At 39.2% G+C, this 16,020-nt stretch overlaps 1 long non-coding RNA gene across 1 annotated transcript in view; it reads right to left on the reverse strand.

Moving 5' to 3' along the window:
- Nucleotides 1-682: 682 nt before the first annotated feature.
- Nucleotides 683-16,020, reverse strand: part of LOC140594591 (uncharacterized) — a 148,466-nt gene continuing 133,128 nt past the window's right edge. The window contains exons 5-6 of the long non-coding RNA XR_011995591.1: nucleotides 4,954-5,317; nucleotides 683-795 (exon numbers count right to left, since the gene is read on the reverse strand). This is a non-coding gene — a long non-coding RNA (uncharacterized lncRNA). The remainder of the gene's footprint in view (nucleotides 796-4,953; nucleotides 5,318-16,020) is intronic.

Here is a 16,020-nt window from a genome sequence, read left to right on the forward strand (position 1 = left end):
TGTTGCAAATAAGAAATCTAATGCCTTCAAACTTTTTTTTCCCTTTGGTAACTTTTTTCTCCCGTCTGACTGCTTCCAGCCAAAACCACCTGGATACCATTCCTTTCCATTATATCCACCTAATCTTTGCTAACCCTGCTCCATGTACAAGGCTGAAGGCTTCTATTCAGAGAGGTTGCCTTCTTTTGTTTATTTGACTGTTGCTTTTCATTCATCCACTACTTCCTCCTTCTGGAACCCATTTAATCATGATATTACTTCTCCTCCTTCAACATCTTCTGGTTTTTCTCCTGAATTCTCAAATCTTAAAGGTTGTACTCTGTATTCTGATAGAATGTTCCCTAGTTACTCTTCCTTTTATCCCCAAAATTTGTTTTTTGTCTCTCAATTTATACTTCTTTGTGGAAGTTTGCACTTAAAAAATAGCATAGGATTCTTTTGAATCTAAGTAAGAAAATTGGATCCCTAATACTTATTTGTCCTTAATTCTATGGGAAGCCTGTTGTACTAGAGATTATTTGATCTGAATGCTCACATTTGATTCCCCTCATTTGAAATACTGGATTTCTTAATTTATCTGGAAGTTTTTCTCTTATCATTACAGAAGAAGAATTCACTTTTCCAGAACATACACCTAAAATGTGAATAGTGGCTCATCAGTGTCCCCTTTATTCACTCTTACCTGTTCCATTTCCAGTTAAAACTCCTCAGCTTCATAGCTACAGTGACAAGTTTCCAACAGTAATACACAAATGATCTTTTATATTCCTTTTACATTCCTTGGATTGTTTCTTTCTGAAATGGGAAAAAGGAAAGGATCAAACATGTGATTAGGATATCATCTTTGTCACAGAAGTTTATATTTATTTTTCTTAGACCAGTATGAGGGAAATTTTGTTTGTACTGTATTATATTAAGAATAATAAAATTCTTTAAGAGAAAAAATGTCTATACACATTCTTTCCTTACAGAGAAGCAGGGAAGTACCTTAAAGCCATCATTCTTTCTAAAGGGGGGGATTAAATCTTAAGTTACTTTCCCACCACTAAAAGCATTTTGAAATACTTTTCTTGAAACCACCTTTTACAATCTTGAATTTACTGTGGACTTCTGTGTCCAACTGCCCAAAAAAGAATAGGGAAATATGCCCATGAAAGTTAACCTCTGCTGAATACAACCATGATGTAGAAGAAACACTGAGAACATCTGTATTTTATCCTGCCAATATGTTCTCTCTTATTCTAGAAGCACAGGATGTCTTTACTCTGTCAGCTGCAAAAATATTATCTCTCTGCAGGAATGAAACAAGTGTGGAATATATATTATGCTACCACATTACATGCATACCTAAGCAGAAAACAAAGAAAATAGCTATTTAATATATAACTCAATTTTGCCTCCAGGGACAGATAAAAATTTTTATTATAATACCCAAATGGTACAGTACATAAATATACATGTGAAATGTGATAGGGCTAAGTCAGGCTCTTTTGGCTAGATGCTGGTGGCTAAAAATTTATCATCTGACACCCATCCTAATCTTGCCTTCCTATAGACATGAAGTAGGCTATATTTTTTATGAGGGCCAGGAATTTGAGGTGAGAGAGACCAAACCCATCACCATTTTTCAGCAGATCATTAATTTCTAAATCTGTGTGGAAAATAACTATTGGCTGATATCTTCCAGTTTCATTTCAAACATTATACCTTCTACAGTTTGCTTAATAAATAACCAAGAGAGTAAAAAAAAATAATGACAGTAACTAAATTGGTAATTTAATAACTTCAGATGATTCTAGAGGCTTAGTAGTGTTTATCCTTTTTGAAATCAATAACTTTTCATTTGGAATCTTAAATCCACTTTAATGAGCATTCTGCTGGCAGCAGTTTTATTTAGGATGTGAGCTTATACAAACAAAAGTAATAGAGATTTTTTTCCTAGATAACAATTTACAGATCACATGATTGATTTGAATGTATAAGTCTCTGCAATCCCATTATACATGCTTCTCAAATACTTGAAATGCTTTTAACCAGAGAAGAGGTTATACAGGAAGAGTGTTCTCAATGTGGGGATTCTTCATATCTCTCAGTTAGTGGCAATATGCCTGAAATGGCTGTTCTAACATTGATTCTATTTTTGAAAACCTATACAGAGCAATAACACAACTTTCTTATAGGCAACAAATGAAAATATCATGTGATAATGCTGCTAGCTTTCTATATAAATTGCATGAATTATCGAAATGAAATATTTACTAACACAAAATAACGCACTCCTTTCGATCTTCTCATTTACTCTCACTCTGACAATGTCTTCCACACTGTTTCCATCTCTGCAAGAAATCTTTGAGGTTATGTAATGTACCCATATAAAACTAATTAGAAATATCCTCCATGAAACAAGGGGCTAAATCTATCATTATTATAACCCACATTACTCTGCTTCTGTGCCCCAGAGATTCAAGTTGCTCTGAAAGTCTCCAGAGGGTGTTCAGGAATGAAACTATAGCTTTTGGGCTTATCATTGTTTTCTGTGAGATGCTGTCCTCTGTTGCACTGATGTTCCCTGGAAGCATTTCAAAGCTATTATGCCCTTAAAGCACCAAAACTGCCCTGCATTCCCTTCATGTTTACAAAATCCTTTCTAAAAACAATGACGTCACCTTCTGTTATAATTCTGCTTTTCATACAGGCTCAAAAACTAGTAAGTTCTCCCCACCTCTAGAAAGGGCCTCTAATAAAACCTCTCATTAATGTTAAAAAAAAAAGTGCATATTACAGTAACAGATACCCAGGCAGACTCTAAATCCCAGCTTGGGCTGGAGCTCTTTTCTCAGTTTGTAAATATCTGAAGGTCACCCTATATCAATGAATGACCTACTGTTGCTTCATGCTCATTCCCCTGCCAGGTGTTAGTAAAGTCCTTACCTGAGAATAATTAACACAGAGAAAAGCAAGTCAGGAGATGAGGAGAGACCTCTACCCACCTCATCTGAGCTTGAGAAACCAGCATCCACCTTTGGTCTCCCCAGTTGCATATGCCAATAAATTCCCCTTTTTGCCTAAGTTAGTTTGAGTTTGGTTTTATGTCACTTCCAATTGAAACAATTTTGACTAATATGCTAATAATTACCAAATTGTATTGGTTATATAAATATCATTGCCTCAAGAACTTGAAATAACACATCCCAGAGATTTCCAACCATGAAAATGCTAGCCTGATGAGTGATTTAATTAAACATGTATATATATATATTTAGATCACTCCACAAACCACATATACAGAAATGAGGAGACAAATCTGAAGAAAAAGAGGAAGAAAACTTGCATTTGAAAGGATGGATTAAGAGAAGACATCTGCCCAATGTTTAGGATCGGGAAGATAAATGATTCCATTTTATGTTGTTATTAAATTGTATTACTCTTCATTAAAGTTAAATGCATTTAGAGGCATTAAGCTTATCAAAAACTTGGCAGTGTAATATAAGCGATGATTCTTTGTTTATTTGACGACATCCTCCTGTGAGTTGATTCACAATTTTAATTTTGGAAAATAATATTTCCTTCACGGGAACTGACAGAATGATGTGAACTGCTGCATCGTTTTGCATGAAGTCATATTGATTATGAAAGCAAACAGAAGCCAAATGACTTAACCGATTTTTCAAGGAGCATTATGACAATAATGTTTCTATATTGTCAGAGGGGATCACATCAACTTAAGAACTGAAATTAGCCTCAGTTAAAGGGGTTGGGGGAAGACCTGGAATGAAGAGCTTCAGAAGACAATCCCTTATCCTTTTTGAGGTAAGTATGATGGAACTCAATAAGGACAAAAAATCTAAATATTTTTAGTGGAAAAAACTATTTTTAAAAGTATGTATTGAAAATATATGTTATTATCAAGATCCAACTATGGATACTGTGGTAAGCAAAACAAATATACAAGAGAGCCTGCAACCTAGTGAGAGCAGAAAGCATTAATTCAATCACAGAGAACTGTCATTTCTGTTGGGTTAAATATTATCAGAGAAATGTGCCTACTACCTTAGAAGCCCACACTGGGGCTTTACCCTAAGCAGATAAACCAGGAATAGATTTCGGCAAGAATCGACATTTGAAGAATGAATATGCTCTTATGTAAGTAAAGAAGGAAAAGAACATTTTGGTGAGAGGGAGGAGCCACAGGTGTAGGAAGCAGAGATCTGAAACAGCATGAGCCCAGGACCCAGGGACAGGATATGGAGAGTAAAGAGGCCCAGGCTGTGCAGAAGTGGGCAACTTCCTCTGAAAATGGTGGGCAGACCTTGAAGGGTTTTTGATGGAGTTTGGTAAAATAAAAAAATAATAAAGTCCCTTGTCTTCAAGCTTGGATAATCAATGAGTGGAGTATGGGTGGAGGGGGTGGAGTCAGGATCCAGGGAAGGAAAAGGTACCTGGGGGTGGAGAGGAGTAGGGGTGAGGGTAAGATACAGAAAAGTAGAGAATCTTCATGGCAGTTTATTGTTATCATTTCATGAGAATCAGCAGCAGGAAATGTGACTGAATCTTTCTGTTTTTCACAGCTTTGCATTAGGAAAAATTTCAAATACATGAAGAAGTGGAATAACATAATGAACTCTATGAAATCAACATCCAGCTTCAAGCATGCCCAACTCTAGGCTGATCTTGTTTAATCTATATGTATCTCCACTTACTCCATTCCATCTAGTTTTTAAATTTGTGAACATAACAAACCCTCCAAAAATTGTGAGAATAGTACAATAATTACCAATTATTCACTCATGTAGATTCAGTTAACATCTTAACTTGACTATATGTGTGTATATATGTATTTGTACACATACACACGCATCATATCTATCTCCTAAGAGGAATCTCATTCTCTCACAGCTTATCATACTCAGGAGACTTAACGTTATCTAAAATGCAATCTATATACACAATTACCTGTTTGTCCCAAAAATGTCCCCTATGGCTGTTTTTTCTCCTGATCCAGAACTCAAACAAGGTCCACACATTGCATTTCGTTGTCCTGTCTCTTTAGTCTCCATCAATCTTCAACAGCTCTTCAGCCTGTCTTTTATGACATTGATGCCTTTGAAGAGCACAGGCCAGCTACTGTGCAGGATGTCCTTAAGTGTGTGTTTGCCTGATTGTTTCCTCATGATTAGATTCAGGTGAAACATTCTGGCAGTACTATCACAGATGATGTTGTGTCCTTCCCGGTGTGTCACATCAGGAGCTGTATGATGTCAGTTGTACCGTTATTAATGATGAGTCTTTCAGTTTTTCCACAGGTTGAATTCATATCCTGTAGACATAATCCATTACTGAGGAAACCAGACAAGGACTGCAAAATATAATTTCTATTTCCCCATGAGCCATCTTAATGCCAAAAGACATTAACACAGGTCATTTATATAGACAAAGCTTTGCCGGTTTTATTCACAAAAGGCGCATATAGATCATAAATAGACAGTGACAGGGAATGAATATCCTGCAGCAATTAGAGGAAATTGGCATACTTGGGAATTAGAATTGTGAGAAGAAGTAAAGCATGGAGATGAAGCTCTTCAGGAGCCAGACTGTAGGGGACATCATCCTGGGCTCTGCCATGCACTACCTGTGTGACCTTGGGTGAGTTACCTACGCTTTTTGTCTCTGCTTGCACATCTCCAACATAGGAAGTCATAGAACTCATCCTACATGGTTGGCGTGACCATTGAGCTGCTACATATATAACATCTGGCACACAACATGGTGTGATGATTTTGTTTCCAGTGAAGGACCACTAGCCTCCATGTGTTGACTAAAGGAAGACACTAGGTCTTCTTTGTAAAAAATAATATTATCTGAGGGGCACACCTGGGTGGCTCAGTTAGTTAAGTGCCTGCCTTTGGCTCAGGTAATCATCTCAGGGTCCTGGGACTGAGCCCCAAATCCAGCTCCCTGCTCAGCAGGGAGTCTACTTCTCTCTCTACTTCTGCCTCTTCCCCTTACTCATGTGCTCATTCTCTCTCTCAAATAAATGAATAAATAAAATCTTTAAAAAATATATCTGAAATTTCGACCCTGTTAATAATATAATCTGGTAAAATATAAGGTTTGCATAAAATCACTAACATCTTCATCTAATGAGAAGTACTCAGGACAGAAGAGTTTTTATTTTAAAGACCAGATGACAAGTGTTAACATTCCCCAAATCGTAAGCAATGATCTTAACTATAAAATATGTCCAATGTCATTTCCTGTGGAGGATCTGATCCTTAGTAATGTATATGTGACCTGTGTTTGGTGTGAAAGCACATATTTAATACTAACATTCATAGTAGGATCTAAATCACATACAGGAAAACGCCTGCTCAGAGATCCACACAAGAATCTGGTCTAAAATCACTCTTAAATCTTACAATTGCAACTTGGTTTTCAAATTTCAAAGATATTTTTCTAATTAGGCAATTCAGCCACAGTATCCTTACTTCACCATCTTGTTTACGTATATTTGTGTGTATGAAGGTGCCAATCCTGGAAGACCTAAGCATTATCCCTGATCTTATCCACTGACCATTTTTTTTGAAAAAATTACTTTATTGTCCCTATAGTATTTTCAATGCTAGTCATTCATGGCTTAATAAAATTACTTAATTTTTAGTATGCTTTTTTCCCTTTAGTGTAATAATAATTATATCATCAAAATAGGACAAAAATGTCATCCTGAACTTTGTGTTTTTAAGATCTGAGTTTCTCCTAAAATGTGTAACCATAGAAATTTTTTTACCTTAACAAGTAACGTAGAAAAAATTAAGATTCCTAAAAGTTAAGTGATTTGAGTTGTTATTATTTTAAGAAAAAAGAGATCAACAGACCTACATTAACACTTTCAAACAGAAAAAAATAAAATTTTAAATAAGTACTATAATATTTACTTTGGTACCATATTATGGCTAGTTCAAGAAAAGACAAGGCGGGGTAGAAACATCTAGAGAAAACAGAGAGGAAGGGAGTGGGAAGAAGCAAAGAGAGGCAAAGGGGACAGAAGGAGGAGAGTCCAATATTGCTGACCCCTGAATCCCCAAATCTCCCCTGCCCAGGGCTCAGGATTACTGTTTCCACCCCTATTTCCTCCATCACTCTCAGGCCTGCTTCCCTATACAGTCCTCTCTGACCTTCCCCTTGCTCAAAACTCTAGACTTTCATCTCCAACCCAGGCTACCTTCCTATACTCCAAACATGCACTACAGATTTTCTTCTTTTTCTTCTTGTCTTTTATTTTGCAACTGTTTTCCTCCATTTGTTAAAGTTAACTTTTACCCCAGGCATCGATTTTGTAGTCATGAAACCCAGATGTACAAACATAAAACTTCCTTTATTTCTTCAAAACTGACAAAGCTCACAAGCCCCCATTTCCACAGATGGAAGAACATCTAACTGTCAATTTAAAGAAAACTGGGACACTTCTGAGTTTTGTTGGGTAAATCATTGAAGTGAAATTCACACTCATTTCCTTCTGTTCTTTCCATCAATCCTCTAAATTTGGGGGTTGAGGTAACAATTTTAAGGATGGAATAGCATTTTGCTATAGAGAAGAGGGAGCTCATCCCAAAGGGGAAGAAAGTAAAACAGTCAAATAATTGCCCAGTTACAATGCAGATAAGTTTCTTAAAAATGTTACAATGCAGATGAGTTTCTTAAAAATGTGGGAGCACAGAGTGAATTCAAGGAAGCACAAAGGGGCAGAGAGAAGCATTAATTCGGCCACAAGGGGCCAGAGACATCTTCTGAGAGGAAGCACATTTTAAGTTTCATCTTCAAGGGAAAGTAGGAGTTAGTTGGTTTAAAAAGATGGGAAAGGAAGTGTTAGGGCACATGAGCTAAGGCATGGAATCATGGGAGAGTATGACATACTTGGCAAATGAAGCAGCTCTGTAATAGCTAGAGCATAGTGACTGTTCAGAAGAGTGGGTAAGAAGAGATGAGCTTAGAAAGATAAACAGACTATATGTCAATCCAAGGAACTGGGACCATACTCTCCAGCCCTGGAGTCGGCATACTCCAAATAAGTCTGCTGCCTAGTTTTGTAAGCAAAGTGTTATTGGACACAGCTATGCTCATCTGTTCACATATTCTCTGTGGCTGCTTTCATACTACCATATCAGAGTTAAGTAGTTTTGACAGAGACTGTATATGGCCAACAAAGCCAAATGTGTTTACTATCTAGTCCTTTACATGAAAAGTTTGCTGACCCAGCTCTATACTATACTGGGTGATAAATACATCCTCTTTAAAAGAAAGAGTATACATAGACCTGAAGTGCCATTTGGATATCATTAGCATATTGCTATTTAAATTGGTACAAAACTAAAACTATATGTGAGTATCTTATGCCTACAGCTCTTAAGCAAGTATAAAAATCCATACATTAAATTTAAACTAACAAAAATAACAAATACTCAAATTAATGGTATTCATTCAATGTGACGGATGATACCATTGGTATGGAAACAGATTTCCAGTCCTAATATCGGACTCACTGTCCCACTACAGGTTCTTTTAAATTCGGCAACTGATAACCTTTGGGGCTATGATTTTGCTTATTTGAACTAGGGTAAAGCCTTTGTTAAAATAACAAAAGATGGTAATTTCATTGAACTTTATATGTCCCCAATGCCTCATATTGGAATACAAAGTCCTCCTGTCTTTTTTGTGTGTGTAGGCTATTGATAATTATAGTAATGCCCATTGGTACAATAAAAACACAAATGCCTGTGCAGGCACTGAAATCAATGTTCAGCACTCACTTCTAAGGCGACCCACAATTGCTTACATTTTTAAAATGTCATCTAAATGAAAGCACAGTAAAAGTGAAAATATCACAGAGAGCTGCACATCCTAGATGGCATGAAAAGCTATTCACAAAATGAAATCTAACAGGAGATATTTATTGGGGCAGCAAAATTGCTAAAAACAGCTAGTCCAAACTGGGTGAGTACAAGAAGCGGCAATGGACTGCAGAGTCATGAGTGAGGACTGGCTTAGATACCAAGATTCGGGAGCTGGAAGGAAATGGTTCTGGAAGTATCCACATAGAGAAGAAGAAAGTGAGAGGAGGAAAAGTACTAAATCAACAATTGGCCATCAGAGGCAGCTGTATAAATAATTACACACGTACACCCACAAATATACTCAATTCAAGATGATCTGTACTAATAGAGCAGAACTATAACACGTATCATATGAAATACCAGTATAGAAAAATCGCTTGTATGCCTTTGAATGGGTATACAGAGGAGAGAAGAGTTTCTGGAGGATTTACTTTTGTTTGCTAAAACTTGGTTCATTCTCCCAGAAGCCACATTAACTTGAATAAAATGCCAAAATGGTATGGAATGTGGTACTCACTGCTAGAAGCCTACTCAATATCCATTCCCTTTTCTTCTTTACTAACAGAATGTTAATTTTTGTCAGGGTGGCAATGAGCCCAGCTGAAAGCTGCAATTCCCAGCCTCCTTTGCACCTATGAACAGTCATGTAACACAGTTCAGGCCAATTAAGTATAAGTGAAAGTCACCAGATGGAATTTGTGGGAAAGCCCTTTAAAAGGCAGATAGATTCAGCTGACTAGATCCTTTGACCTTACCCTTCTTCCTGCCTGTATGCGTAATGTTACAGGTGGAACAACCGTATTTGACCTTGACACCCCAAGAACAGGATAAGGATTACTGAGTAGAAACATAGGAGGGGTCCTAGGGGCTTCATGGAGCCCCAATCTCAGCACTAACCTCCAACTTCCAAATGTAAGAGTAACAAAACCTCTAATTTTTTAAATCACTGTTTTCTAGATTCCTGTTCCTTGAGGCCCAGTACAATTACTACAAACCCAAAAGCCCTATTAAAAAAAATTCTCCCTCTGCCTATGTCTCTGCCTCTCTCTGTCTCTCTCTCTCTCTCTCTCTCTGTCTCTCATGAATAAATAAATAATTTTTTTAAAAAAAAGGGACAGCTAGGTGGCTCAGCAGTTAAGCATCTGCATTCGACTCAGGGTGTGATCCTGGAGTCCCAGGATCAAGTCCCATATTGGGATCCCTGCATGGAGACTGCTTGCTTCTCCTCTGCCTATGTCTCTGTCTCTCTGTCTCTCTCTCTGTCTGTCTCTGAGTGTGTATGTGTGTCTCTCATGAATAAATAATTTTTATTTTTTTTAATAAATAATTTTTAAAGAATGGTCTCAGGTACAATCTCTCCTAAGATAGCCTTCAAAGTTAATTAAAATGTCCAGGAAAAAATGAAAAGTTGTTTCTCGCCAAGATGCAACAGGAAGCTTCTTTACCCTGTGACTAGGGCCACCCAAAGTAGGGGGGAAAGGAGATGGGCAGTCCAGAAATTAGGCCAATTTAAATGGGTTCCCCACAAGCCTGTGTCTACCAAAACTCCAAAGGCTAGCATTCTCCACCATCTTTTTCTTTTTCATTGCCATTTTTCCCTTCATCCTTAACCTAATGGAAAAAAAGAAAAAGAATAATAGATATTAACACAATTACTTACTTTCAGGGGCTTCTGATTGTCCATCCAATCAAGCATATGTCGGATAATTTACTGAGCAATCATTTGTATTACCAGTGATTTCCTCCCCTATTCCAAGCAAGTAGCCACGTTATTGGTGCTGTACTTTAGGGGAGCTTTATGGCACAAGTATGAAAGCAAACTCCCTACGAACTCTCTTTGCAATTCAAGAGCCTCAGTTCCAGAAGTGGATTATGTTGGAGGAAGGCAGAAGCAGACATAGCAAAGGAGAGAAGAGAGTCTGCCCTGTATTAGGAAGGCATGGTGGTTTCCACAAAGAGCAGAGGCATGAATCATACTCCTGGCAGCACCTGAGGGAACAGACAGGGACTCTGAGAAGCATGATGGGTGATAAACAAGACAGTCTGTCCCTTGGGCAACAGGGCTCACTGCTGCCCAAAGAGAGCCCAGAAGCAACCACTGCATTGAAGTTTCTGTGATAGCTCGGACAACAGAACTACCATCATGGGCCAAAAATTAGGGGAAAGTTCCCTTGTTTTTCAAGAAACTCCAACTGTCTCCAAGATACTAAGGAAGAGAGAAAGAGTCCCTAAATGACAGACTGAATTTACTTCTAGTGAGGTAGGATGAAGGCTCAGAAGAACATCTTACACAGTCCAGTTTGTGATTCAGGAAGTGATTCCCACCAAAAATACCAATTCCTTCCTCTGAACTCTGAACCTCAACAGCTCTGTCTCCACAGCCTGGTGCTCCAGACTATGGTTTTTCTTTTCCTGTATCAATCTTACATTCCACTCACTAGGCTTTGGTTTTGCCCAGCATTTTCTGTCCTTTAACGAAGTATATTTACTCATTCAATAAATGAGCGCCCATTTTTTTTCTATCTTCAAATACTTTTCCTTCACAAAACTCTCCCTGATTCTAAAATTCTAAATTGTACTTTTGTCCTTTACATCTCCACACTACTTGGTTGCTATTCTCCTGGGATATTTACCCTGTCCCACTTTGTGCTATAATCTCCTATCCGCTCCCCCATGACCAAACATTTTTAAAAATTTATTGAACATCTACTATGCACTCTAAGGACAGAGATATCAGTTTCCCAAGTGTCTGACATAGTACCACATACCAGTAAAAAATTTTGTAAGAGCCTACTACCTCCTGGGCCCTGGAACAGAACACAGAGCTTGTCCTTGAAATCCTTAAAGTCTGTGTGTTATGGTCAAGGTTGAACATAATAAATCCTCAATGAGTATTGTCGATATTAATTCTTAGCATTTTAAAGCTGCATTCACCTAGTTGTATTCAATTTAAGCAGAAAGGGGAAGATAATTTTGTTGGGGAGTGTTGGGGAGTGAGCTTCTTGAGACCTAAGAATGTGCCATGTAGACTTTGAACCTACTAGAAACAAAGTAGCAAGAAAAATTGTAAAGTATGCTTTAATCATTTCCATTTTGAAATCAGGTAAGTAAGAGCATTTTTATTTTCAAGGCAAATGTACAAATAAAAACATCATTATCCCTCACATGAAATCCTTGAAAAATGCTGAGATAAAGGAACTGCTTACTAAAAGCTACTTTCTCTTTTCAGGGCCTGCTTCCTTAGCCTTTCATGCTTTCCTGCTGTCACTGCTGCTTTGGAATTTGCTGTTCTGTGTAATAAGACTCCATCACAAATATTTGTGGAGAAATCAAGAAATATTCTCTGGTGATTTTGGCACAGACCACAGTCAAGATTCAATCTCTGATCTCTCTTCCCACACTCCCCATCCGGTGTTCAGGCTCTCTTTCTTCTTCCCAATTATCCATTCTCCTGACTCTATTAGCTGTTGGGTGGCAATCTTCGTGTTTTCCATTTCTCAAATATGTCACAAATCTTATATACTAAGGGCTAGTGAGGGAGGGAATTTTGACCTAAGAAACAAGAAGCCTGGGTTTGTTTGGTCATTTATTCATTCAACAAATGTTTTTAAGAATTTTCTACATTTCAGGCACTGGGTTAAGCCTCATAAAACATGAATGAATAAGACAGGAAAATCCTTACATTCTAATGGAGAAAAAGGATAAACAAATTCACAGATATCCAGAAAAGTGACAGATACTTTAAAATACTGTGAAAAAAAGACACGGGGAAGTGTGACAGATAGTATCTGTTGGGAGGTACTTGCACAATGACTCTCAGGGAAGTCTTTTCTAATATGTAAGCAGACCTGACTGAGGGAAAGTACTGGCCAAATTCCAAGGAAGAGCCTTTCAGGCACCTCACTCTGAGATGAGAAAGACTTTCCTATGTCCAAAGCAAGGAAAGGAGGCTAGTGTAGCTAGAGACAGCCTGCAGGATGGAGAGCGACTCTATGGGAGACCAGTAGAAAAGAAGGCTTAGCTCATAGAGGGCCAAGTAGCTGCAGTGAGGAGATTATATTTTAAAAAGTATAGGAAGTGTTTGATGTGCTGTAAGCAGAGGAGTGACAGACTCTTTTTTCTTTTAAGATCACCATGGCCAGTGGGTGGAATGTTGAATTAAAAATAATGATGAGGAGGCTACTATATAAATTCAGGAGAGAGAAGAGGAAGGACTGGATACGTTAGAGTTGGATGCTATATGTGAGAGGAGAGAGAGTTGCCAAGATGGCACACAGGTTTTTGGCTAGAAGGCTTGAATGGTGGTTCCCTGTAATGAGATGGGAAAGCACTCGGAGCCCGACCTTGCCTGACCTTGGGCAATATAGTCTTTTCAGCTCAGAAATGCAGATATTGAAAGGGATAGAATAGACATCCTCAGATACTTCTTCGGCACTATAATATCATAGTTCATTTGGGTTATTAGGACATGATATATTTTCTTGCTTCCAATTAGGAAAATAACATACACTTTGGAGCAACAGAGGATGGGAGCTCTATTAAGCTGCCAGAATGCCCCACAAAGCCATGTGACTTTGGGAAAGAGCTTCTCTGTGCCTTGGTCTCCTCACCTGCCTAAATGGGATTATAAAACTGCTTCCAGGGTGCCTGGATGGCTCAGTTGGTTAAGCATCTGTCTTTGGCTCAGGTTGTGATCCTAAGGTCCTGGGATCAAGCTCCATGTCAGCCTCCCTGTGGGGAATCTGCTTCTTCCTCTCCTCTGCCTCTCTCCCTGGCTTGTGCTCTCTGTCTTTCATAAATAAATAAATAAATAAATAAATAAATAAATAAATAAATAAATAAATATCTTTAAAAAACCTGACTTGCTTCACTGGGCTACTGTCAGGGACAAGTAATATTATTATGTAAGACAGCTAAAATATACTGGTGCTCAGATAATCACACATTCTCCTTCCCTGACAGACTCAACACTTGTTCTTTCTCTTCTTTCAATCACTTTGCTTTGTGAATCTCTTGACTCGGGGATTTTCTTTCTCCTAAGGGTGAAGCAACTCCAACACTGGGAATTCTCAGAGCAGAATTTCACGTGGGTCCCTTCCTGTGATAGCCACTCAGCCCTGGATGTCTCTGACTTCTCACCTGTAAGGTGAGCATGGCTGGAGGAGAGCAACACAGGCAGCTCCAAGTCTGTGGACTCCAGGTTATCAGCCCTAGAGTTTGGAGCTCAACTTTGAGTTATTCATCTTTTCCTGCCCTCTAGCTCACCCTCCCCCTGGTGAAGAACTGCGTCTGAGAAGAAGGTGTGATGGAATGCTTCCAGTTGCTGGTGAGGGAGTGCTCATGCCCTGACATGCCACCCATACTCCAATGTTTTGCTGCTGCTGGCCATATTACCTGGCACTCAGGGCATGAGATGGGCATGCTACAGGAAGGGAGATGATGGTCTTCTGTGCTGCCCACAACACATCTTTAGTTCACAAAAACAAAAAAATTAACCACCATAAAAATTCACTAATGAATAAGCCCCATCTTTTGTTAAGTATTCCTTTCTTTTCTTTTTTTTTTTCCATTTCTCTCATTTGTCCATTCTTCCCTTTCAGAGGAAAAAGCCAAAATAATAGAATTCCCCAAATGTCATTTTTTTCAACGGTTTCTTGCTCTTCAGACAGAAAGCCTGGTTCTTGCCGTCATTTCTGCTGTGGCAGCTGGAGGGCAGTGCAATTCTCTGTCTCCCCTCCTGAAGCCTTGCATTGTCTCTCATTTCCTCCCATCCCCCTCCAGGCTAAGTGCAGAGGGGAAGAGACACAATGGAGGGAAACATGCACACTTGGCCCAGGAGCAGCAGGGGGTGGGGGGTGGGGGATATGACTTGAAAAGAAACAAGCAACATCAAGTTCATAGATCACACATCCTGGTCTTCTTGCTTCCTCCTCACTCACACAGCATTAGCTGCTTTCACACCCATCTAACACATGCTTCCCCTTGCCTCAGCCTGTTCCACATCTTCTCTCTACACCCAATTCTTCAAATTCTTCACATGTGAGCTCAGCTGGGCCTCACCCCTGCATGCATACACACAAACTCACTCAGCACCGCCCTGTCTGTCTTCCTCTCCTGCTCAGGGCTAGCCCCCAGACCTTGTGACCCCAGACTGGGAGAGGCCACTACTCTGACAACGTGTTGGTGTGTGACAATAAGACAGAGGCAGAGGCTGATTGCAGAGAAGCTGGCTGCTGAAAAGCTGCCCAGCCCCACAGGCAGGGAGGGCATAATTGGTAGATGACCCGAGTAACTACTGCCAGACACTGGCAGAGCCCAATGCATGAGTACCCATGGTGCCATCACAGGTCACAGAAGAAACAGGAGCTGCTGGTTTCTGTGGGCAAGGCCAGGCATGGAACTAGAGCAGAGGAGAGGGAAGCTACAGGAACAGAGTCTTACATTTGCAGTGAGCTTTGTGCTTTCCAAAACTGAGACAACTTTGTGTACCTCTTATTTCACTTAGGCAGGCATATGTTAGGATGTCCTTGTTAGAGGTGAGAAAATAAGATGGTGTGAAGGGTATGCCCCCTGTTCTCATTAGACAGATGTCCATGACAGAGGTGGGGTAGATTCTACTGCTGGGGAGAGAGCTTTACCCAAAACATCACTAATCTGCATAAAATTTCATATCATGTAGGATAGCATCTCTGACAGGGCTTTGCGAAGTAAACGTTGCCACCTCAAATACATTAGGCCCCTGCTATGTTTCTTTAATATGTCCAGGTACTCCAGGGAAGGACAAGAAAAGAGATCACAGCTAAAGCCAAGCAGAGAAATAGGTGATGTGATCAACATGAGGGCCTCACCACCTTTCTCCCCTACAGAACATGCTGGGCACTAACCTCTCATAAGACGTTTCAAAGCTGGAATGGCCTCCTTCTCTTCTACTTCCTCCTCACTGAGTACAGAATCCGTACTGACAGAGTATTATAACTGCATGAGCCCATGGTGAGGAGACTACAGACCATCCACTAGAAAAATCTGTTTGCCGGAAGACTCTTTCTTTGCAACTCAAACACAGAACATTTTTAATACCATTCCCCTTCTTTCCTCTCTACAATTTTAAGGAAGAGAAAGAAAGGACCAAAAA

This window comes from Vulpes vulpes, chromosome 12, assembly GCF_048418805.1.
Source record: "Vulpes vulpes isolate BD-2025 chromosome 12, VulVul3, whole genome shotgun sequence".
Classification (NCBI taxonomy): Eukaryota; Metazoa; Chordata; class Mammalia; order Carnivora; family Canidae; genus Vulpes; species Vulpes vulpes.